This window comes from Topomyia yanbarensis, chromosome 3 (assembly GCF_030247195.1).
Source record: "Topomyia yanbarensis strain Yona2022 chromosome 3, ASM3024719v1, whole genome shotgun sequence".
Lineage (NCBI taxonomy): Eukaryota > Metazoa > Arthropoda > Insecta > Diptera > Culicidae > Topomyia > Topomyia yanbarensis.
The window spans coordinates 286,936,861-286,961,713 of record NC_080672.1 but is presented as its reverse complement, the minus strand read 5'-3'; the positions used below and the strand labels follow the sequence as shown (position 1 = coordinate 286,961,713).

The 24,853-nt window shown below is 38.6% G+C and overlaps 2 protein-coding genes across 4 annotated transcripts in view; one reads left to right on the top strand and one right to left on the bottom strand.

Annotated features, from left to right (window-relative positions):
- The window catches only part of LOC131692249 (phenoloxidase 1-like), a 76,823-nt gene extending 62,136 nt beyond the window's left edge, over nucleotides 1-14,687 (bottom strand). Inside the window, exon 1 of the mRNA XM_058979204.1 lies at nucleotides 14,650-14,687. The gene's annotated coding sequence lies outside the window, so the exon portion shown is untranslated. The remainder of the gene's footprint in view (nucleotides 1-14,649) is intronic.
- LOC131692247 (sodium-dependent proline transporter) overlaps nucleotides 1-24,853 on the top strand; it is a 278,318-nt gene that overhangs the window by 10,801 nt on the left and 242,664 nt on the right. For 2 of the 3 annotated variants that reach the window (XM_058979196.1, XM_058979195.1), the window contains exon 1: nucleotides 842-1,623. The exons of the other annotated variant lie outside the window; for it this stretch is intronic. The gene's annotated coding sequence lies outside the window, so the exon portion shown is untranslated. Of the gene's footprint in view, nucleotides 1-841; nucleotides 1,624-24,853 lie in introns of those variants that run through there. 3 annotated transcript variants of the gene reach the window in all.

The following is a 24,853-nucleotide window of genomic DNA, read 5'->3' as shown; positions in this document are numbered from 1 at the left end:
ACAAAAACAAGTATTAACGAAAGTGTTGTATACACGCGCTTTTTACTGAACCACTTTCCGGTTGAAAAGGAGGGGCAGGTGTCCCCTGCTGCCTCTGAAGCCGCCAGTGGTAAAATACTGATTCGTGCAAGTTTTGGCAATCACTGCCTTTCATATTTGCATGTAATCGAAAGGCAATGAACAACAGTACCTTGCCGTTTTTACGTATCTCTTCACACTTCATTAGATGATCTATCACTGGAGGTCGCCATAAGACAATGCTCGTGCAATGCAAATAATCTGCACCTAATGGAACATACAAATCGTTCCCGGTCAAACTTGTTCGTTATCGACTTGGCTAAACAATTGATTGAATACATAAATTCAGTCTCTCCAAACCAAGCTATCTTCAGTCTTGATTAAAAGTAGCTCGGATAACCACTTTAAATCTCTTTTGATTGTCAGTATCAAAGAAACGTCAACAAACAGAATCAGGTCTCTCTGCGGATTCCAATATTTTTTTTTCTCGCTCAAGTTGGCTTCCGTTCCTATTGTTCGAGCTGCTTTGGAAAAAAAATATTACAAAGCGCACTTAAATAGAACGCGGTTCCCCGTGTGCATTGCTGGCGCTCGATAACACCCGACCAACTGCGGGAGTCGAGAGCTATTCAGCCAGAGAAGAAATAAGCGTGTTCTACCGGAGAGACCCCGCCATTGCTTCCACCCTGCTGCCTGGTGAAACGTTGTTCTTCTGGCGTTATTGTTGCTGTTGCTGGGCTTACCGGTTTATTGTTCAATTCCTCCTCTGCAGTGGCTAGTGGCTGGGTTGTAAATATAGATATGACGACTAGTACGATGCTGCAGGGGGGAACCAAGTGAAGGGCCGGTTGAGGTAGGTACGAAAGAATAGTAAGACGCCTTCAAATACATGGGAAAATTTAGTAGAAAATTGTGAAAACCTTTGGAAGCCGTTAAAACACTGTACCTAATAACAAAAGTGAATCTAAGCAAATGTTAGACGAATTGTACCAACCGTGGTGGCAAAGTTGTGCGATTATGGAATAATTGTTGTTCGGGTCTCGAGAGTTGTCGGCGCTGCTCTACTACTATTTACCTCGATAGTGTACCTATGGCAGCATCAGTAGCCGTTGCCGCCACTGAGTCGCGCTGCATTGGTCAACGATTTGAGGATGGGACGAAGCTGCGATGGGAGGCGCAAAAAGTTGTTTCGTTATATAAAGTATAGTGTAGTGTAACAACGGTGCGGTGTGAGGTAGTGTATAGCATAGAGGAGAAAGAAAAACAAGTGTGTTTAGAATTTGATTTCAAGTGGTTGCAGCTTTGTTTGCTCACATATTTCAACCTGAATCAACAATGGCAATAACAACTACAAACGGCACATGAGCCGATTGAAGATACACTCGATCGGAGAGGGTCGTTGCAGGTTGCTGGATATCGATGATGGTGGCAATTTATTGAACTTTTATTAGTGAATGAATTCTGATGCAGTTCGTGTTCATTGAATACCAGTTTGTTCGCCGTTGAGTACACGTGTATGGAGGAGTACTACTATCCAGAAAATGTCGGATAGCTTATCGCAACTGAAAACTAGCGACTACGGATTCTAAAGGCAGAAGTGTACAGGTAAGCAATTTTCTGGAATGAATTAGTGTTAGGTGCGTAAATATAGCGTTGTTTCTGAATAATTTCTGTGAAATCTATACAATGCTTGACGTATTAGACCATTGATTGAATTATAAAACAAACAACTCAACTAACCAACTATTTTTCTGTACGTGATAAATGAAGGTTTTATCGCTTAGAAGAGATGCTCAACTCAATAAATTATTGACGATGGTCATTGTTTGAGTGACGCATAACACTTACAGAGTTTTAAAAATAGACATCTTGCAAGATGCATATGAATGACGTGCCACAGTACACACAAGCGTATATTCAGGAACATGTTCGATTAATGATTTTGATACTTCGACACTTTTATAAACTTCATTTTCTTAAATCTCATTATTCTGAACGATATGTAATCCGTTCACCCGAATGCTCATTCTTTAAACATGCTGTTGATTTAATGATTAAGCTGTCTTTCACTGGCTGTGTATAGGACGTCGAAATTTGAGATATTTGTTTCAGATGTACACAATTCCATGAACCAGTAGACAAACATTTCAGTCAGTACACAAATAGCAATCAGCTGATAAAAGATAAAAAGATGTCACAATACGGTGTTTATATATAAAGGTCAAAGTTTGTATGTATATGATTTATGGACTCCCAAACGGCCTAACCGATTGCCGTAAAAATTCATACACGGTAGGCATTTGTTATGGAGCGTGTTCGTGTGATATTGGTTGGGAATTATCTGCCCACCAGATGGCGCTTCGGATCAAATTGTGTTTTCCTCCTTTTTCGTTGAAAGCCGCAGCAACGCGCGATGGGTACTAGCTAGTATATTATAAAATAATAAAAACATGAATCTTCGTTTCGAACATTAACAACAAAATGTCCGAGAACAGTCATGTCTACACTAAATTATTTACGGAATTTGCGTTTCTATTTCGTTTCATCAGAATCCGACACAAAATTAGTGAGAAAACTAAGCTAGCGCCGGATTGACGCTAGCTCTAAAAACGGAGACACAATTTGTGTGGATCCAAATAATCTCCTAATGTAGAAAAATAGTTTTTACCTAAATTGATCTCCACTAAGAAGAAATATAGCGGCCCTTATTACGGGTATCACCTGACGGTGAAAACGACGTGAAATGATCAACACCCTATTCCGGGTGTCACCTTCGTGATAAAGGGCGAACACGAAATTATTGCGACACCGAAAATGTCATGCCAATTTTCTTATAATGTTTAAAACCAAACCGAAATTTTGGGGTAGTTTTATACATATATTTACTTCAAAAATCAAAAGAAAAGTTAATCGATGGAACCTTTAGTGTAAAATTGAGCGCGTTTTCCATCAAAGTCTTTACAGTGTCATCCGGTACCAGTTTCTCAGTTTTTTCCATTTTCTTAACATGTCCTTCTTTTCTTTGACTGTCTTCTTGCTCTTCCGAAGTTCCCGCTTCATCGTTGCCCAGTACTGCTCCACCGGGCGCAGCTCCGGACAGTTTGGCGGATTCATGTCCTTTGGAACAAATTGGATAGAATTGGCCTCATACCACTCCAGGACACTTTTAGAATAGTGGTATGATGCTAAATCTGGCCAAAATAGCGGAGCTTCGTCGTGCTGCTGCAAGAACGGCAAAAGGCGCTTCTCGAGGCACTCAGATTTGTAGATCTCGCCATTTACTGTGCCCTTTGTCACGAAAGGCTCACTCCTCAGTCCGCAAGAGCAGATGGCCTGCCAAATGAGATATTTGGAGGCGAACTTCGACATTTTCTTCTTCTTAAATTTGTCGTCCACATAGAACTTGCTCTTGCCGGTGAAAACCTCCAACCCCGGAATTTGCTTAAAATCGGCTTTTATATACGTTTCGTCGTCCATCACACAGCAGCCATATTTTGTCAGCATCTTCTCGTAGAGCTTCCGTGCCCGAGTTTTAGCCGTCGATTGTTGCCGATCATCGCGGTTTGGTAAGTTCTGTACCTTGTATGTATGTAGTCCAGCTCTCTTCTTTGCAGTCTGGACGTAGCTCTGCGACATGCCGATCTTTTTAGCCAAATCACGGCTTGAGACGTTGGGATTTGCTTTATTCATCCGCTTCACCTTTCCCTCCGTCTTTTTGTTCTCCGGTCCCGGTTTCCAGCTCCTTTGCCGTGGTCCAACGTCAACCGCTCCTGGAACTGCATTAACACTCTGGAGACGGTTGAATGGTGAATGTTCAACATTTTTCCCAACTGCCGGTGCGACAGGTCAGGAAATTCCAGGTGTTTGGAAAGATGTTGTTCTCTCGACTCGCGTTGGTTCACCTGCATTTTCGTTGAATTGAAAAACTACAAGGGGCAGCCCTATGGGGTTGCACGAACTGTAGACGTAGGACTATACTACTTAATGTAAAATATTTATTTTCTTAGTACTTAGTGTGTGGGAAAAAACACCCGGACCGGTGAAGAAAAATCAAATTTTAGACAATATAATCACATCTCATGTATAGAACAAGCATTCCAGTTGCTCTCAAACAGATCCTAAAAGTTCAAACTCCCATCGATAACCCCAAGTTTGTTGATGTGTTTCTATGCCACAGGATTGTTAAATGGTTAATATTACGTCATGAAAATTCAATTCTTCCGTGACAATTTTTTTGCCTGCAAAATGCCCTGTGTGTATGCAAAGCTCATGATTTGTTGGGATATTAGCATTGATCGGAAAATGCTTTCCAACGCTGCGCATTGCATACATACAGGACATTTTGCAGGTCACCAGAAGCTGTTCATTTTACCACCGCCACATGTTCATTTTACCCACTCGCTATAAACATGTCTCATTTTTGGACATGTTTAGAAATCAAGAATCATGTTTGAAAAAATGTGTTTATGACGAAGTATTTTTACCAGATATGTACAAAACATGTGTAACAAGAAACATAAGGTGATTGTAATATCTCATTCACTTATTAGTTAGAAAATAAAGACTTTGCTTAACGTGTTCATTTTACCGCCAGTTCCCCTACCTACCAACACATTCGCCCCAAACATTGAACCCAAGCGTACAATGCAAAATGAGTCAACGCTGATGATGATGGGTAGAGCGAAAGAGACAACTAGTACCACCACGACACTATCCGACCAGGAGAAAATAACTGACCAATAACCTGAGCATACTATCTTCTGGTATCATACCAAAACCTGGTATTAATTATTTATTAATACCTCATTGAGGTATTACCCTGGTATTAAAGAAACATTTTTTAATACCAGTTTAATACCTCAATGTGGTATAATACTTTATTTTACTATTATTTATGTATTCCAGTGATTATTACAAATACCAAATCAATACCTTATTGAGTACCTCCATACAGTGATTTTTGTTATTGGAATTTTGAAAAGGTTTTGTTATTATTCAGGTATTATAATAACGTGTTTCATTATCAACTAGTTATTCGTAGTACATATCTTAGTTATTATTTCAGGTATTTTACCACTTATGCAAGGCTCCTCAATACCTTATTGTGATGTTCAAGTATTGGGTACAGTATACTTGCATTTGGTATTCTGAAGTTATTTTCTTCTGCTCGGGTACCCGAGCAGAAGGAAATAACTGCGGAATACTAAATTTAGGTATCAATACCAATGACTGTTTACCACGATATGGTATTAATGGGCTCTACATAAGAGGTAAAATACCAAAAAAAATAAATAACACAGACATGTTCTACAAATAACTATTTGATAATGAAACGAGTTATTATAATACCTGAATAATAATAAAACATTTTTCAACCTTCCAATAATAAAATTCACTCTATGGAAGTATTCAATAAGGTATTGGTTTGATATTTGTAAAAATAACTAGAATACATAAATAATACTAAAATAAAGTATTATACCTCATTGAGGTATTAAGCAGGTATTGAAAAATGTTTTCTCAATACCTGCTTAATACCTCAATGAGGTATAATAATCAATTAATACTAAGTTTTGGTATGAATACCAAAAAATAGTATGCTCTGGTTATTGCCCAGTTATTTTTTCCTGGTCGGGTATCGGGTTTCACCAAAATTCCACGCGGCCTTTCCCGATTGAAAGGAACGGCCGCGCTTAGCCCATCTGTCATAATATCGTGATTTTGCATAGCGAAGGGCTGATTGATTTTGTCCCAAAAAACAGCCCTGCGTTATGCAACACTTTGTGCAGGTTGATTATACCAGTTGCAAGTGGGGCCAAATTCACCAAGTTCCGTAAAATTCCTTTTAAATTACAGAATTGATAAAATTGCTTAGATGAGCTAAACTAATTAATCAAATCCTGTTTTAAAAACTGTCCTTGCGTTCAAACCAAAATGGGAAGCTTATTACTACCACTACATTACTTAATTTCAAGCGCAAATAGCAAATACATGTGCTAGTTAAACCAAAAATTTACTGGCAACATTACAGCGGCATTTAGGAAGCAGTTGGAGCGGTCGCCTGTTGGACGATACAGGGTAGCGTCCCTCCACAGCCAGTGTAACGGACTTCTAGCTCAGCTACACTGGCTGTAAAAAACACAGCGCAGTGATCTGCTTCGCCAGCCGTTCAACAGGGAACTGAGCGTGTCTGGCCAAGTCCGTTCTTTAAATAGTCGATGATGACGTCATTCATAGAAGCGTTGCGCGCTAGGTACACCAATCCGTCGTACAGGGCTTGGGAAGCGCTATCTTCTGTGTGTTAATGCGCGATATTTTGACAAGGTATATTATTTAATTTTTTAATGCTATGATATCAAAAATCTTTGGGTTTATCTATTGGAATCTATTCTTAGAAGTATTTCGGGGCGATTTGTGCAAAAAATTTGAAAATTTATCGTGAGATGGCTGAATTATATGCCTTTAAAATTGGACCACTTTTCGTTACATACCATTTTTGTAGAATTTGCAGAGTGCACCCCCATATCGAAAACAAAGACGTAGTCCTACGTCAAAACACGACTTCGAGTTTGACAGCATGTAAACAATACACACCAATGAGAAAGTGTGCAAAATTTGGTTGATTTTTACCCAATGGTAAAAAAGTTATGCCCTGTTGAATGTGTCGCAATAATTTTGTGTTCGCCCTTTAAAATGTGTAGTGTTCATTCGAAATGACAACTTGAATGAACTCGGTGTTATTATTAACGTCACAATACGATCACTTTGTTGAAAAAAATTTAGTATTTTTTTCCCAATTATTTTCAAAGGTGAAGTCACTTAAAATGAAGGAGTTCTTAATTTGAATTTGGTTTTACTTTTTTAATATTACTTTGAAACATTTTATGCTGTTTAACCAGAAATAGACAAACAAGAGAAAATTTGTCGGATTTGTAGATTTTAAGTTGAAGAATCCTGAAGTAGTCAGAGAAGCCGAGATTGTGATTTGCGACCTGTTTTGGCTTGGGATGTACAACAATTTCTTTTCGGTAAAGGGTCTTTTTTTATTTCTCTAAGCGGTGGTGAATTTCTATGCCACCTGTTTTCCCAGGCAGCCGTAGGTATGTACGTACAGTCGGGTCTCCTACTACGCAGATAACTGGGATCGTGAAAAAGGAATCCACGTAGTAGGAAACCCATAACTTATGGGATTTCAATTAATTGGGGATGTGGCCGAATATGTCGTCTGCGTCAGCATTTAGCGCCATGCTTTATTTGGCAAAGTTGTTATGTTTATTTAGAGCTACAATTTTGAGTAATTGAATATCCAATTAGTTAAGAACTGTGCCGCCAGCAGAGGTGCTTTGAAAGAGAATGAATAATTCAAACCTCTCGTCGTGAATTTGACTGACATTGAATGGGATCTACAAGAAATATATCGAAACACTGATTATTTTGAAAGGTGATATTTCAAGAAGATTTGTCCAGAAAGTCAAGAGCTTCTTGATAGTGAAAATGATAACTCGAAATTGTTCCACCAGGCGGCACTAGTGCGAATGCAAACGTTCAGCTAATATTAAGAACATTCTTTATCTCAATAACGAGATTATAGAGAGAAATACTGTCTTCAGTAAAGCTACTCGAGAAATCAAAGACTACCGGATGGTGACAGATTAGTTTGGGATACTCTCTCAATGTGGCGCTAGTGAGCGTACCAGCTTACAGCACATTATAGAATATAATACATCTCAAAAGTCTAATAACTTAGAAAGATGGTGTTTTCGGCAAAGTACTAGAGGAGGTCAAGGACTACCTGATTATGGATAAATCAAATTGAAATAGATCCGCCAGGCGGCGCTAGTGAATTTGAATTATTTTTCAAATTCTATATCTCGAGATCATGATAATGTAGAAGTGTGGTGTCTTCGGCAATATTCATCAATGGGTCGAGTGCTATCCGACGGCGAATAGCTAATTTCAGAATTCAGCCACTAGGCGGCACTAGGGAGAATACAACTCCCAGTACATGTTAGGTGATTTTTTATCTCAGACTAACAACCATAACACTCGAAAACAATACTTCGTCCGCTTTAACGGTAATTTTAAATGTGTTTGTAGTTGGGACTGTGGCCACATTTGCAATTATGGCGCCACTGACATATTAACAAGCATATGGGGGATAGACCACTAGTGAAAAATTGTTCCCAAGCCTGAGGGGTAACCCACCAGCAAATGAGTAGTTGGGACCGTGAATAAAAAGTGGAGCTAGTGTTCTGGGAAAATTGCCGAATCGATATTTTTTGAGGGAATTCCCTCATAGTGTAATGTCTGGTAGTCTGTGGTTTTATTTCGAAAGGGTTATTTAATAATACAATGATTAAATTGGATATCACGGGCTAGGTGGCGCTAGTGAACTTGTATTTTTTCGGTATCTCAAAACTATGGCAATTTGGAAGGGTGGTGTCTTCAGCAAAATTGTTGGGGGATCAGCGATGATTTGGATCTGTGGTTGAATTTGATAACTGAGCGCGTGATCAGGACATGATTTTAACTGCAGTGAGCAGTTCGGAAAAAATCACAAGTTCAAATTTCAGTGTGACTTTCTTCGTTCATCAAACATTTTAAATATGCAGAGGAGTGTCAACGAGTCAAAGTGTTTTATCTTTTTGGGAAAGAGTTTTATTTTGTAGGAAAAGCTGTTGGCAGATGAAAATTAATGGTTGTGTAATGGTCAATGTAAGGACTAACAGACATGAAATTCCCTAAAAACATCGATCCGGCAATTTTCCCAGAACAGTAGCTCCACCTTTTTTCACGCTCTCAAATGTTTTTTTTTCAAGATTCCCGCAATCAGTTTCATATTTAAGGAAATGTTGGAAGTTGAATATCCATAACTTAGGACATTTTCAATGCACATGGGGGTCTGCCAATGTGTCAAAACCTATTTTTTTCACTTATTGGAAATAAGTTTTAAATTGAAGGGCGAATTGTTGGCAATGCAATGCACATGGGGGTCCGCCAATGAATCAAAATAAGAAATTTTCAAAATTCTGGGAAAGAGGTTCATCTTGAAGGAAATGTTGTTAGAAGTTGAAAATCTATAGTTTTGAACATTTTCAATTCACAGGGAGTTCACTGATATATGGTCGGTGTTAAGTCAGACCGGACCAAGTCGCAAAACATCAAAAAATGAGTTAATGATAGCACTGGATAAAGAATTTCTTCATCTACGTTCCACTTTTACCAGATTTGAAATATGAAACATAAAACAAGAATTATGGTAAAAATTATTTTCCAATTATAATGTAAAGGATGCTGCGATTCAAACTTTAAACGCGTTTTTCTCGAAATCAATGCACTGTCACTTAGTCCGGTCTGACCTAACACCGACCATATAGAAATGGAAAAATTTTCAACTTTATGATAATGAGTTTTATATTGAAGCGAAAGTTGTTTACAGTTGAAAATTGATAGCTTTGGGCATTTTCATGCGGGTCCGCCAATGCGACGAAATGGAAAAAATTTCATCTTTATGGGAATAAGTTTTATATTGAAGGGAAAGTTGTTGACATTTGAAAATCAAATATTTTGGACATTTCCAATGTGTCAAAACGGAACATTTTTCAACTTTAGAAGAATGTTTTTATATTAAAAGGCAAATTATTGGCAGTATTAAATCAATAGTTTTGGACAATTGCAATGCACATAGGGGTCCGCCAATGTGCAAAAATGGAAAAAATCAACTTTATGGGAATGAGTTTTACATTGAAAGACAAGTTGTTCACAGTAGTAAATCAAGAGTTTTGGACATTTCCAATGCCAGGAAGGTCCGTCGATGAATCAAAATGGAAAATTTTTGGACATCCTGAGAATAAGTTCCTATTGAAAGGCAATCATTGAAAAGCAACAGCTTTGTCGTATACATTTCCCAGAAACATCGTCATTTTTAATGCACAGTTTTCCGTTTTCACACATTAGCGGACCTCCATGTGCATTCAAAATTTCCAAAACTATTGATTTTCATCTGCCAACAGCTTGCCTTTCAATAAAAAACTAATTCCCAGAAAGTTGAAAAATTTTCCATTTTGACACATTGACGGACCCCCATGTCCTTTGAAAATGTCCAAAACTATTGACTTGCAATTGCCAGCAACTTGCCTTTCAATATAAAGCTCGTTCCCAGAAAATTTAAAAATGTTCCCTTGTGACGCATTGACGGACCCTCATGTGCATTTAAAATGTCCAAAACTATTGATTTTCATCGGCCGACCGGCTTGCCTTTCAATATAAAACTCATCCTCAGAAAGTTGAAAAATCTTCCATTTTGATTCATCGCGGACCCCCTGAGCATTGAAAATGTCCACAACTATTGAAAACACCAGACTACAATATATCTCATTTCGCTGTTCGTTCTGGAGTTCCAGGCAGTCATCTAGGACCCTTCATGTTTCGGCTCCACTTCAATGAGCTAAACCTTACAGTAGACTGCTGCAAGCTTGAAATCGACCTTCACCGATTTGAACCAAATTTGGAGGAATTGTTCATCTAAGGCCAATATTTAAAGCCCCAATTTTTTGTGTCAATTGAACCACCCCTCGGGCCATGGGAGCACCCCTCGCCTCTGACAAATTGCCAAAACCCTTGATTTTCTTTTGATCATATCTCCGGTTCTATTTACTCTTGAATCAAACCGCAAAATGGCTTTTGCAGAAAATTGTTGAAGAAATCTAGAAAAACTATCAAATTTTGACGGCAGTGCTGCCATCTATGATATTTTTCAGTAAAATATTCAAAGTGAATTTTTCTCACAATACATATATTTTAGTTGTTAAAATTCTAAAGCCATCGTGTTCCTCAGACATTTTTACATAAAAAAACACTTATAATCTCAATATAATTTGAGCGCATCTTGAGATACACCGTTTTGAAGGAAAAAACACGCATTTTCTCATATTAAAATTCATTTTTATTGGCCAACATTGAGAAAATCTTCAAACGGTCATAAAAATCGACCCTGATTTGCTAAAAGCAAACCAATAACGTAGTTTTTCATCATTTCTTGTCTACTCCACGAAAAATTGTGTTTGAACTCAGAATACTCAAGTTGGTAAATGCGGAAAATGCGAGCTTTTTCCTTCAAAACGGTGTATCTCAGGATGCGCTCAAATTATATTGAGGTTATAAGTGTTTTTTATGTAAAAATGTCTGAGGAACGCGATAGCATTAGAATTTTAAAAATTAAAATATATGTATTGTAAGAAAATTTACTTTTAGTATTTAACTGGAAAAATCGCATAGTTGGCAGCACTGTCTCCAAAAATTAGTATGTTTTTCTAGACTCCTTGAACAATTTTCTTCAAAAAACATCTTGCGGTTTGATCATAGAGTAAATAGATGGTTTGATCAAAAGAAAATCAAGGGTTTTGGCAATTTGTCAATACGAGGGGTATTCCCATGGCCCGATGGGTGGTTCAATTGACACAAAGATTTGGGTTTTTATAAATTGGGACCTAGATGAACAATTCCTCCAAATTTGGTTCAAATCGGTGAAGGTCGATTACACGTGCCTTGATCACTTCGATCCTTCTTTTGCTTTCTACATTGACGCTTCTTCTATACCAAACTCGATATCGGTGCTAAACGGTATTAAAAGATTGATGGTGGCAGGATACAACTATTTTAGAAACGCAGGTTTTCGTTACACGTAATTTATTGTTTCGGGAGATTTTAACATAGACGTTTCGAAGCAGAAAAATTTGAAATGATACGCTTCGTACGCCAATATAAAAGCCAAATATATATTTTCAGATTACAGACCAATGTTTAAATTGATCCAGTACATGTCAGAAACGCGTTCATGAACAACATATGAGCCTGAACGTAGAGGACAGAAGTCAGCAGCGTTTATTAATATTCGAATCCAGCGTAGTAATACCGTAGACCGGCGATTTTGGTTTTTCTTTCTCCTTTCCTCCTTTGCCGCATCCAGATATAGCAAGTGTTTGTGTGGTGCAGCCAGCACGAATGTAACACACGAATGATGCCGCACTCGCATAAGACCCCCAGTTTTGTACTCGGCTTGGTTTACGTTCGAAGTTAACTGAGTTGCGATCGAACGAAATTAGTTTATTTCCTTCGTCAATGAGGTGGAGCTTCGAAAGAAAACTGTTCAAGATTTGCGGTTCGGTGCATGTAATTAGCGGGAACCAATGACGACCGAGCTTCAGTCATATGATTTGAATCGTTTTTTTCGTGTGTGTATGTCAATTTCGACCCGTGGGAATAAAAATAATAGTTGGCGAAGGAAAAGATTTTTTCAAGTTTAATTCGTGGTTGATGGTTGGATAGCGCTGATAAGCGCTAATTTCTTTTCCAAAGAATATCGTGAATCCTACTCATCACCTTCTCTCCCGATGTTGAAATGTAGTCTCCGACCATCCAACAGGGTTCACTAGTAGAAACTGACTAAAATCACAATTCTTTCTATGCTATAAAGCCGGCGCTAATCTATTCCGACAATAAGTTAGTGTCGGTTTCTGATGAGGCGAAGCCGAAACGCAACATAGTATGAAATAAGGATTTGTGCCCTCCTGTACAAAGACTGGTTTTTACCAACAAAATTTTCACTCTAGTGAGAAATTTTGGTTTTTACCAAATTTTCCTCCTTAGGGTGAAATATAGCATAGTGCTTTCGCATAGGCCTGCTAAGCCAAGACAAGTTTCGGCTTCACTGTGTCTCATCGGCATAAACAGAACTTCTGTTCGAACGGGACATCACGTTTGATCAGTCGTTCGATTGAAACACATCGTGTGTTTTAGTTTTAAGGGATTTGCGTCAAGCCGGCGCTAATCTATTCCGACAATAAGTTAGTGTCGGTTTCTGATGAGGCGAAGCCGAAACGCAACATAGTATGGAACAATTCTTTCTGTTCAACGTTTGCGACTCGATACAGGTAGTAGCAGGTAACGACACAAACTGATTCATCCACCAGCCGTGTACAGCACACCAATATTTTCTTTTCGGTATAGTACATCCCTTCGAATAGATGTTCCGTTCGCTCTAAACAACTCGACTCGAATGATAATGAAATAAATCTTTAGCGGACCTATATTTAAAATTTTTCATCATTTATTTGTTTAATTGGTGCACCACATTGACGACTCTTAGCTGAAAATTTTCACCATTTTGAAAGGTTTTTCAAAACAGCTTTTCGTTAATTATGCATAGAATGTCGGTTGGCGTGACCATCCAAAAACGCACGCGAATATGTGAATGGGCCACGCGGTCTCAAAGCTGAATTTATATACGCGAAGTCACATGCACGCGATCACATGCGACAAACGTGTTAACATACGAACGCTTCAGCCCTTTGCGATCATCAACTCACATCTACGCCCCGGTATTAAGGTGAATCTTTTAGTACTGACGAAATTTCAAACGCGGTCTCAAACGCAAGCGTATAAACGTCCGTGTTCGCGCGCTCATGAATCGGTTACGTCCGGAGATCATTACCCTCCGTCCTAACAACTTAGGTCCATACATTCAGTAAGACTAATCAAAAAATAAAACTCCTCTAGACAAAACCTTTCATGGCGACATGACTGGGAACTCTCGTGGTATGGAAGATCGCGCTTTCTTTTAGCATCTGAACCGTACATGGAAAATCAGATTCATGTATCAGATTCATGATCCGCGCGCGATCATTCAAGAACACACGTAAATATGCGAAAGTCACACGGTTATAAAATAGAATTTATATACGCGAAGCTACGTACACTTTAGCACACGCGACATACGTACGTACACGCGATCGAATACGTTAACGTACAAACGCTCAAGCCCTTCGCGATGATACACGCGATTACGAAGTCCTTATGTCCGCACCTATCTGAACCGTACAGGGAATATCATCCGCTGCAGTTGGCCTTAAGCAGTGTTTTAGCGCAATTTCAGTGCAATTGTAGTGTGTGATTCTGACGGGGAGCCCTTCTGAGAATCTAGCTTCATAAGGACCACTCTCGAAAAAATAACTATTAACAAGGCGCAAGGACAATTATTGATAATTTGCGATATCAATTTGAAAAATTCATACATCGTTTGCTCCAGGGTTTAAACATCGAAGAATTTAGCACCAAATGGTGAAACTATAAATATTATTCGTCCGAATGTTTTAATTAATTTTGGTTATTTTGACTGTTTACATTTTTTTCAATTTCTTCTTATTTAAATAAAAGAGTTTTCGAACGAAGAGCGTGTATTGATTTATTTTTTCTTTTTCGTTGATGCGTTGCAAACGCGTAGTGTATTAGCTAGTATATAACATTCTGTAAGATAACAAAGTTTTTAGTTTTATATCCCATTTCATTGCTAGGAAGGCTCAGTCGTTTTATTCTTGAACCCAGATAAAAAATGTGATATTTTAAATGCTCCCCTTTTTTCAGGGTTCTAGCATCCCAATCAGCGTTGAACGTCGAACTAAATCGTAAGTGAAACATGTTGCACTCTTGACGTACAAGAAATTGTAGACCTTGAATATTAAATTTTTCTTGCTAGGTTCCAAACCCGACATCGTTTGAAATGCGGTGATCCCCCAAAATTCATCAGTTTAGTTGCGTTACACTAACACGCCTGGCTTATATATTTTTACATACCTTGCGCCCGATCTTAATTCATCCTCCCTGGTCGTGATTGAAACATATGACGTGATTAGCGCCTTACTGCTCGTAGTAAATCAATAAAAAACTCCTAAATTTTTTTAAGTCATTAAAATATGACTCTTCTCCTCTATCTTTTTTGGCTCTTCTTCAACACTCTGACAGCAAAAAGACCTCCAACCACCATTGGTATGTGTTATGCTGAGTACACTAAACCGTCCACTAATCTCATTTAGCCGTCGAATAGAAAGCGGTAAACGAACCCACCGGACAGTGTAGTTACCGCGATGATGTGATGCTGATGATAGCCGCAACCTTGCTGATGTTGATGTTTTTTTCCGCTGATGGGCGATGGTACGTAATACAATAGCTGTCGCATGCACGGAAACGATTACTAGTGGCGATTCCGTTACTAGTTTCGCTACTCACAAACTACAGGTGATTGTTGTGTTGACCGGGTACTTCAACCGACGTGATGTTACATTTTAGGAAGTATTCATCTGACATGCAATTGTCCTGCACGCTTCGAATCGGCTACGTAGTCTGTCGAAATCCAAGGTCAAAATATGGATTATAGGTATGTAGTACCGAGGTTCTTTTCACTCATCGGTGAGTTGAAAATTTATTTTAGTTAAAATAGGCTTAATTTTGAATTTCGACAATGTACAGAAAATATCATACGTTGGAGACTTTCCGCTTTTTAGCAGCCATCAAAATATGAATAAGTTATATTCCTTATTCCGCAAGTGTCCCTGGTTAGACGTTTTTCTGGCTAGGGTGAGTTGACATAAAATGCATACAATTAAACTGGACATCCCCGATTCTCCATTAGCTTTTTGCTATTCAGGTGAATCATGATGACTTCGTTAAACGGAGCAAACAAGAGTGGATTAGTAGAGTCATTCTGGTGGTAATTAGTTTGGCTGCGATGACTTGGTGTTTGATCTATCCCATTTATTTAATTGCGTGCTGCACTGTTAAGTATATTTCTGTATACCAACAAATCATATGTTTGTTTAGGTGATATGGTAAGAAGACGCCGTTCTCCGGTATCACTAATCGAACTGACCTAATGCTATAATTAGCAGTTTTTTTTTATTAAATGTTCAGAGATTAAAATACCTAGGGTTACCAACCGTCCTTATTTTAAAGGATATGTCCTTATTTCCGAGGTTTTTGGAAAGCGTCCTTATTTTACTTCAAATGTCCTTATTTTTAGTCTCAAATCTTGGCATATATAGGGAGGTTCAACATGATGGTTTTTAACAGGACATGCCATGTTATTGTAGTTTAGTATTGTTTGCCACCACAGTAGGCTCACCATTTTCAAATTATTCAAATTTATTTCGAAAATCAGCGATCTGTGAGAAATGTGTTTCGTGCACTCCGACCATAATATGGTGGACATAATCGGCCAGCTGACTCCACTACAATCAAAGAGTAAAAAGTTGCAGTTCTCGTTATTGGATGATTAGTGAACAAATCGACCACATCCAACACGCATTGAAGAAAACGTAGCGGCGGTGACATTCCCAAGCATTGGAAACCAACATTACTCGACTAATTAGCCAGATACCACTTGAAATACTCGAATCCGTCATCAAAAATTGGACCAGTCGAAAGGATTACCTCAAGCGCCAACATGGCCAACATTTAAAAGAAATTGTTTTCAAACAATAAATGGCAGACAATATTCTTTCGATTGACAAATAAACATTTCGCGATTCACTCCATTTTTAAAAATTTTGTGGGATCAAAAAAACGTCATGATGAATCACCCTATATTAAATTATTCAGATCAACTTTATTCCAAGAGAATCAATTTCAATTGGCAATTTCAAATACTTCTAGCGATTGTTTTTGTTAATGCATACTCTCTGCTACTCATTCCAACCAAAAGTTCTTTTACTCAGAAGTCACCAAAATTTGTTGGATAGCTCGATATGAGGTTTGCCCAAAGTGGTTATCTTCGTTCAATATTGGCACTACACCATTCCAATTTGTCTCGATCAAGATTTAACGTCCCAGTTCAACTGCTGGAAAATAAGCCAGAATCCCGACTTTTTCAGAATTCTAACTCAAGTGACAACTGATTCAGGCTCCAATTCCGAATAGATTTGGCAAGGATGTCCTTAATTTGCTTTCAGTCCATTTGGTACCCCTAAATACCTAATATATAAAAAACTGCGTTCTAGTATGAAGAAACTTTCGAGTAAAACGGATGGGAATTAGTTAACATTAGTTAGAGTTCATCCGGAGGTTCTTTTACATATTTACACTAAAATAATAAAAGAAGAAATTTCTGTTGAATTCGGCGTTAACATTTTTTATCATTGGCATCTTCTAATAGCAGCTTAGAAAATATTTGGTAGACATAATTCGTCCTTTAGTTTTGCGTACGATATTATTTGCTGTGGGTAAATTCACTCCCCTTGAGTGATGGGTTTAACGGTATTGCTAAAATAAAGGAAATTTCGTGCATCAGTTTTAAAAAGCCTCTGACAGACGATTGATTTAAGATGGCTTTTGGGCTTCTAGTGATATGAGGAGTCTCACTCCCTTTTAGCAGTCAGCACCTTAACATACAAACGCTCGAGCCTTTTGCGATTATCCACGTACACTTACGTCCGTGATCTCGCAAACAGGATAACACCCCGGTGACTAAGTGGACCTCCAAACGCCCGTGTTCGCGCGATCATGAATTGGTTACGCTCGGAAGTCCCTACTGTTGGCCCTAGCAGCCTAAGTCCATGCTTTCAGTTGGATCAATCAGAAAAAATGACGCTCATATCCACTAGACAACACGTTCTATGTTGACATGACCGGGAACTCTTGTGATATTGGAGAACACACTCTCATCTAGCATCTGAATTGTGCATTGAAAATTGATTGTCAGATTCATTGTTCGCGCGATCATCCAAGATCACACGCGAATATACGAATGGTAACAAATCGACTTTATACACGACATATACAAACGTCCCACGAAATTAAACACGTTTATTTGCACACGCCCGTGTCCTTCGCGGTGACACACAAAGACGAACATGCAATCGCGATCATCCACGCGGAACTACGTCCAAACTCAAAAACGCTCCGATTATTTAGCAAACGCTATAGCTCTTATAATCTGAATAGTGCCGTCTCAAGCGCACACAAATAAACGCTCATTCCCACGCGATCGTAAAATCCCTACGCCCGTAAATCTGAACAGAACACTCAATATCATAATCAGAATCACGGTCCGCTGCATTTGGTCTTAAACAGTCTTTTAGTGGGTGACATTTCCCGCCTCTTCTGCAATTGTAGTGAGTGATTCTGACGGGAAGCCCTTCCGAGAACGTAAGCTCCAAAACGACAGCTCTCGATAAAAATTTGTTATAGTTATTATGTTGTCCAGTAGCAGCCGATCTACGATTTCCAGAATCAATAACAAACGGTTTTAAAGGGCGAACACGAAATTATTGCGACACCGGAAATGTCATGCCAATTTTCTTATAATGTTTAAAATCAAACCAAAATTTTAGGGTAGCTTTATACATATATTTACTTCAAAAATCAAAAGAAAAGTTAATCGATGGAGCCTTGATTGTAAAATTGAACGCATTTTCGCTTGATGCCCTCCTTCAAAGTCTGTACTGTGTCATCAGGTACCAGTTTCTCAGTTTTTTTCTCCATTTTCTTAACATGTCTCTTCTCGAGTCGGATTCATGTCCTTTGGAACAAAATGGACAGAATTGGCCTCATACCACTCCAGGACACTTTTAGAATAGTGGCATGATGCCAAATCTGGCCGAAATAGCGGGGCTTCGCCGTGCTGCTGCAAAAACGGTAAAAGGCGCTTCTCGAGTCACTCAGATTTGTAGATCTCGCCATTTACTGTGCCCTTTGTCACGAAAGGCTCACTCGTCAGTCCGCAAGAGCAGATGGCCTGCCAAATGAGATATTTGGAGGCGAACTTCGACATTTTCTTCTTCTTAAATTTGTCGTCCACATAGAACGTACTCTTGCCGGTGAAAACTCCAACCCCGGAATTTGCTTAAAATCGACTTTTATGTACGTTTCGTCGTCCATCACACAGCAGCCATATTTTGTCAGCATCTTCTCGTAGAGCTTCCGTGCCCGAGTTTTAGCCGTCGATTGTTGCCGCTCATCGCGGTTTGGGAAGTTCTGTACCTTGTATGTATGTAGTCCAGCTCTCTTCTTTGCATTCTGGACGTAGCTCTGCGACATGCCGATCTTTTTAGCCAAATCACGGCTTGAGACGTTGGGATTTGCTTTAGTCATCCGCTTCACCTTTCCCTCCGTATTTTTGTTCTCCGGTCCCGGTTTTCTCCCAGCTCCTTTGCCGTGGTCCAACGTCAACCGCTCCTGGAACTGCTTCAACACTCTGGAGACGGTTGAATGGTGAATGTTCAACATTTTTCCCAACTGCCGGTGCGACAGGTCAGGAAATTCCAGGTGTTTGGAAAAAATTTGTTCTGTCGACTCGCGTTGGTTCACCTCCATTTTCGTTGAATCGAAAAACACGACTTCGAGTTTGACAGCATGTAAACAATACACATCAATGAGAAAGTGTGCAAAATTTGGTTGACTTTTACCCAATGGTAAAAAAGTTATGCCCTGTTGAATGTGTCGCAATAATTTCGTGTTCGCCCTTTATGTGATAAATATCAGCAGAGGTAATTTTTTGTATGTTATAAACTGCCTATGATCGTCCCATAAAGATAGGAAATTCCATAGAAAATGGGACAATTATGCAATCTTGGATATTAAAGGGGATATAAATTAGGACGTGGGAATAGCAAACAAAAAGGCAATTAAATGGTATATAACCAAATTGTCATTTTCTGCAGGGCAAAATCAGGTTAATGATTTTTTAATTTCACGGTACGCGTGTTTATTTTGTGTGGATTATCACTAATCGTGAACTCCCCTTCCCAAGGCTGTTTGGATTTGCTGTGTTGCAAACATCTTCAAGCAATATTAAATGTTTTTTTAATAAAGTTGGTGCATCAATTATCAACAATTAAGGGGTTGCACCACTGTAGAGCACGAGAAAATCGGCGGATTTCAGAAATTTTTCTTTACGCAATGAAGAGTTGAATCAAGATCTTGTGGAATAGAGTTTGTAATACTAATTGTGATGTACAACAAATAATGCTTTCAAGTAATTTGATTGCAAGTTGGTGGCTATGCAGCATTTTGTCTTTTTAGAAAGTGTTCACGTCCGGAAATCTATCTCCCGTAATGTTTTAACGCACACATGATAAAAACAACGTGTACAATAACATATAAACGCTAGAGTCCTTCACAATAATACATGATTGAATCAACGTAGTAGCACGATGATTGAATCAACGGAATAGCACCTACGAATTTATATACGCGGTCTCGTGTGCCAAATGTCCAGCTTCGCGCGATCGTGAATTATACTCGTCCGGGAGTTCCTACTCTAAATTACGAAACTTATATACATTAGACGACAAGTCTAAGGGCGCCATAGTTAGAGATTCCAGTGAGATGCAGGAGCTCACCATTTTCCGCAACCTCAAATTAAACATTAAAATGACAGCTTCTACGAACATTCAAAAGCCCACGCGACTATGGAAATAGTTACACGGTTGTATAAACGAACTCAAACACTAGTAAACGTGACATAAAAACATTTACGCGATCGAACACGTTAACATACAAATGCTTGTGCCCTCCGCGATAATACAATCCTGGTCAAGCATGCGAACATGCAATAGTACATGATCATGCGCACACAACTATGCCCGCGATTTTGCCTACATAAAACGCTCCGACGATCATGTCAATGTGTTAGCACTTACGACTATATAACACGGTTTCAAGTGCAATTATACTAATGCCCATTTCCATACGATTAGGAGTTAGTTTGAAAGTTCCTACCTTTGGTCCTAGCCAATCATCCGCGCGATATCGCAAACACCAAAACGTGATTAAGTGAACGTTTATAAACGAAATTATAAACGCTCAACTCAAGTGCGATTATACAAACGGACGATCGCTCCCGAATCTGAGTCGATCACTTATACGAATATTCAAGAACCCACTACAATTGCATTTATACACGAGATGTTTCATATAAGCTAGTACACGCGACATACAAACGCCCCCACGTTCAAACATGGTAACATACAAACGCTCAAACCCTTCGCAGGGATCTTTCCACATCTACGGCCACGAGATCGCAAACATGAAAAAGTTTCGGCGATTAAGTAATATTTTAAGTACTTATAAAACTATACGCGCAGGCTAAAGCGCAAACAGATGAAAGCGCGCTCCCAACGCGACCAAGAAATCTCCACATCCCAACATCTGAACCGTAGGGTAACATGGGTAATTTGGACTGCTTTAGAAAGTCAAGAAAAAGAAATTCCGAAAAATACAGTTTGGTTACTTAATTTTTCTTATTTGAAACTACCAAATTTTATTCTGGACCGTAAACAAGGCATAGTTGGACAATTGTTTTTTTTTTCTTTATGCCGCAGCTGAAAACATATTTTGGATCGATCTTTACACATATTTTGGAACATCGAAGTGTTCAAGTTTGTACTTTTTATGATGAATGCGTACATGATTGACTAAGAAGTGAGAGCAGAGAGTGAACTTTTTTAAATCCTACATTTTTATGTTTCCCTTTGGATAAAACCAACATATTTTGAACATCTTTAAAATAACACTCTGATCGCTTATTTCAACTTAAAAATGAATACTGTCCTATTTTATCAGCATAATAACCACATTTGCTTGTTTGAAATGCATTTCATGCTGAAACCCTTAGCCCTTTCCCTTAAAGTTGTTTAACTTTTAGGGGCGTATTTTTTCTTTTATTTTATGTTATTGCAAAAATTGGACTGGAGGGATCTTCATTTAGATTTAGATTCGGCTATAAAGAACAATTAATTTTCGGAACTTATGAAAACTGATTGTGCTTTGGATAGGCTAAATATTAGGCTACTGACGTTACGTGCGCGGCGGTTTGTTTCGGCTACTCGTCACAGTATATAGACGTTTCTCTCTCTCTTGCATCAGATAATTTGCGTAGTATTGTTTTTGATAGCAAAAATAATGTAATAATTGAACTGAATTAAATGGGGAGAAATCATTGAAGAAGCAGCCATAATTGTATAAAATATGAATGAATTATAATAAAATTGATCATTCTTCATTTGATCAGCTGTTCTTTAAGTCAAATATTTGTTATTGGACAATTGCAATAACTATGTATTTTCTATACCTATATACAAATGATGCTAAACGTTCGCTTCTTTATTTGAGCAAAATTTCTTCAAGATTAAACAATGAGATAAGATATTGATCTAGGTTGGTCAGCTTATAACTTATTTCTATATGATAAAAAATGCAAACTTTCACGTTTATACCACCTGACGCCATCAACGTCATAAAAGGAGTTATTCTCGTTATACATAAGCACGATAATTTTTGCCTAATGTCCATTATGCCTAACATTCATTATGCTTATGTATGTTATGCCTAACGTCTTTATGCCTAATGACCACTATGACTTAAGTACCCATGGCTAACATCCCTATGCTAATGGTCCAAAATACACTCGTTACCCTACAATCGATATCACAATCAGAATCACAGCCTGCTACAATTGGCCTTAAGCCGTGTTTTAGTGGGTGACATTTTCCGTCTCGTCTGCAATTGTAGTGAGTGATCCCCGACAAGGAACCCTTCCGAGCTCTATGGCCTCAGTTGTTCCACGGTGCACTAAGAATGTAATAGACATTTCCGCAATTATTTTGAACATGCCATGGTATCATAGTTTTAATAAATGAGAAAGGCACGATTGAACAACTCGATGGATTAAAACAGAATTTTAGCTATAAATCAATATTTTTAATGCATATTAAATAGCAAAAATGTAGTTTTGTGTTGTATTTGATTAGACCTACGACCTATACTAGATCATTTGAAAAGTTCAATCAAATTTTTGATGTTACGAAATGATTCAAATAAATTTGGGAAGCTTACTATATATTCCAAGAAACACATTGAAGAAAAAGTAGATTCGGTTCTCTAAGAATTCGTTCTATAATCATATTAAATTTAAGACAGCTCGTCACGAAGAGCAACCTCGTTCCGAATGTCTCAATTTCAGCCTAATAGGATTACGTAAATACTGTTGATAGAAAATGGATCAAAATCTTCCTTCTCATATTATGTTTTAAAATCACTTTTTCCTGATCCCTTGCTCTATTGCTCAAGGCTATTAGACAGTGAGATTATCTGCTAGGGTGTTTCTCATAAAACAGTTGAAAGGATTTATTTAAATTGAAAGTAAAGATCTACTCTTCGATGCAATATCGAGTTTCTTGTCTAAAATTAGTTGAATCATTGAAAACTCAGAAAAAAGGTAATTTAAAACATATAGTGTTCACTTTTACTTCTAATTTATGCGCATTTTGATACGGCTCACGGTAACGTTCCTATTTTGTTACCGCCTTCGCAGTTGGTTCTCCGAGTTCGTCTTAGGCGATTCGAGTTCAATGCTCGAAGCTTTCGTTAACCAATTTATTGATGGACCTCCCTAGATATTATAGCGACCGCCTTAGCCGCCCATAATTTATCGTAACCTTCGAGGCCTCAGGAGAAATAATATGAAGGATTAAATTAAATTTACCCCGCCACATTGGAAGGACGTCAAAGAAGAATATCTTCCCATTCAGCTCTGGCTCGTGCATTTTCAAAGTTTGGTGATTATTATTATAAAATTAGCACCCTGCGTCGCCGCGACGGAAAATACCAACAGATCCAAAACTTGCTGATGAGCGGCATTGTAGGATGCACCATGAGGTGAAACTTCCAAAACTATTCCAGTTCACCCATAAGTAGGTTATTTACGGCATCGTGCCGGCTTCCACGCGTTTGAAAGGGCGGTAATCCTAGCGTGACCGAGAAAAAAAAGTCAGTTGGAGTAGCAATGAAGGGAAAAGAGTTTTATATTCGGTTTCGACCTCCGCCCGATGCATAGTACAATTCCTGCAAGCTGTGTGATATTTTCCGTTCTTCTTTTAAGTGCATATTAGGGCGGTGCGATGATGACTTTTGATTGCAACGATAGCAAGCTGGAATGAAAATTAAATTTACACGCAATCAAGCACACGGATTTCAACTTCATGCGCTAAATTGTACTACACTGGCTTATAATCTGAAAGCAGCAAAGAAATCAACTCTAGTCGATTTTAGAACCCAACCGTTTCATTTAGAATCTCTTGCAATTGCAGAGAAAACCATAACCACCCCCAAATTGAATAAGAAAGTGCAACCATTTCAGAATTCTAAAGTTGAATTTACCTGGTAAAATTAACCATCCTACTGTTTGTTCCGTAAAAGATGGTTTCAGACGAATGCTGAAGTATATCTTTGGAAGATATGAGCAGTACAGTACCAAAAGAAGCGACGCACGATTCATGCTGCTTGTATCATATGGTAGAACAGAATATACCTGCTTCAAGGGAAACCAGAAACAGCAAATCTTGTGCCATGATGATGCTATGCATCGCACTGTTGAAGCCGGAATGCACCGCAGGGTTCGAGAGGTGAATACATTGTACAATCATCGAACGGATTTCCTAAAACTCAGAAAAAAAAAGTATTCGCTTCTCCGAAGGAACAACCGGGGGTCTTTTACATTTATGTGTGTTGAATTGTATATCGGCATACATTTTCTGTCCAACCTACCTTTTTATGTTTGTGTACATCCTTTGCGTTGCGCATCATCAGCAAAGGCAGAACGCTGTATGCCAAAGCGGAATCAATTGCGCTTGAGGCGTCCGGTCTGGTCGAAGTTCTCTGCTATGTTTATTCTTCGCACGAAGCGTTTGAATTATGGCCGTTCAGTGACATGTTCCTGCTGCAGCGAGGCAAGGGGAGAAGCATAGATATGATTCAATTCAGATGCAACCGTGCATAGTTAAGGAGAACAATTCATCACTTTTTCACTGAATTGGTGTGTGTGTGCCGGGAATTGTGCGCTGAATGGATTGGGTTTTGCTTCGTTTTCAGCTGAAAGTTGGTCTACTGTTGGGACCACAACACTGGTGAATAATTTTGGTGCACTGTTCGTGTCATGCTGACGTTGTGTTGAATGCTATGTTCGTTGCTCAGCAACCGCTTTCCTTGAGGCCGAATTTCAACAAAG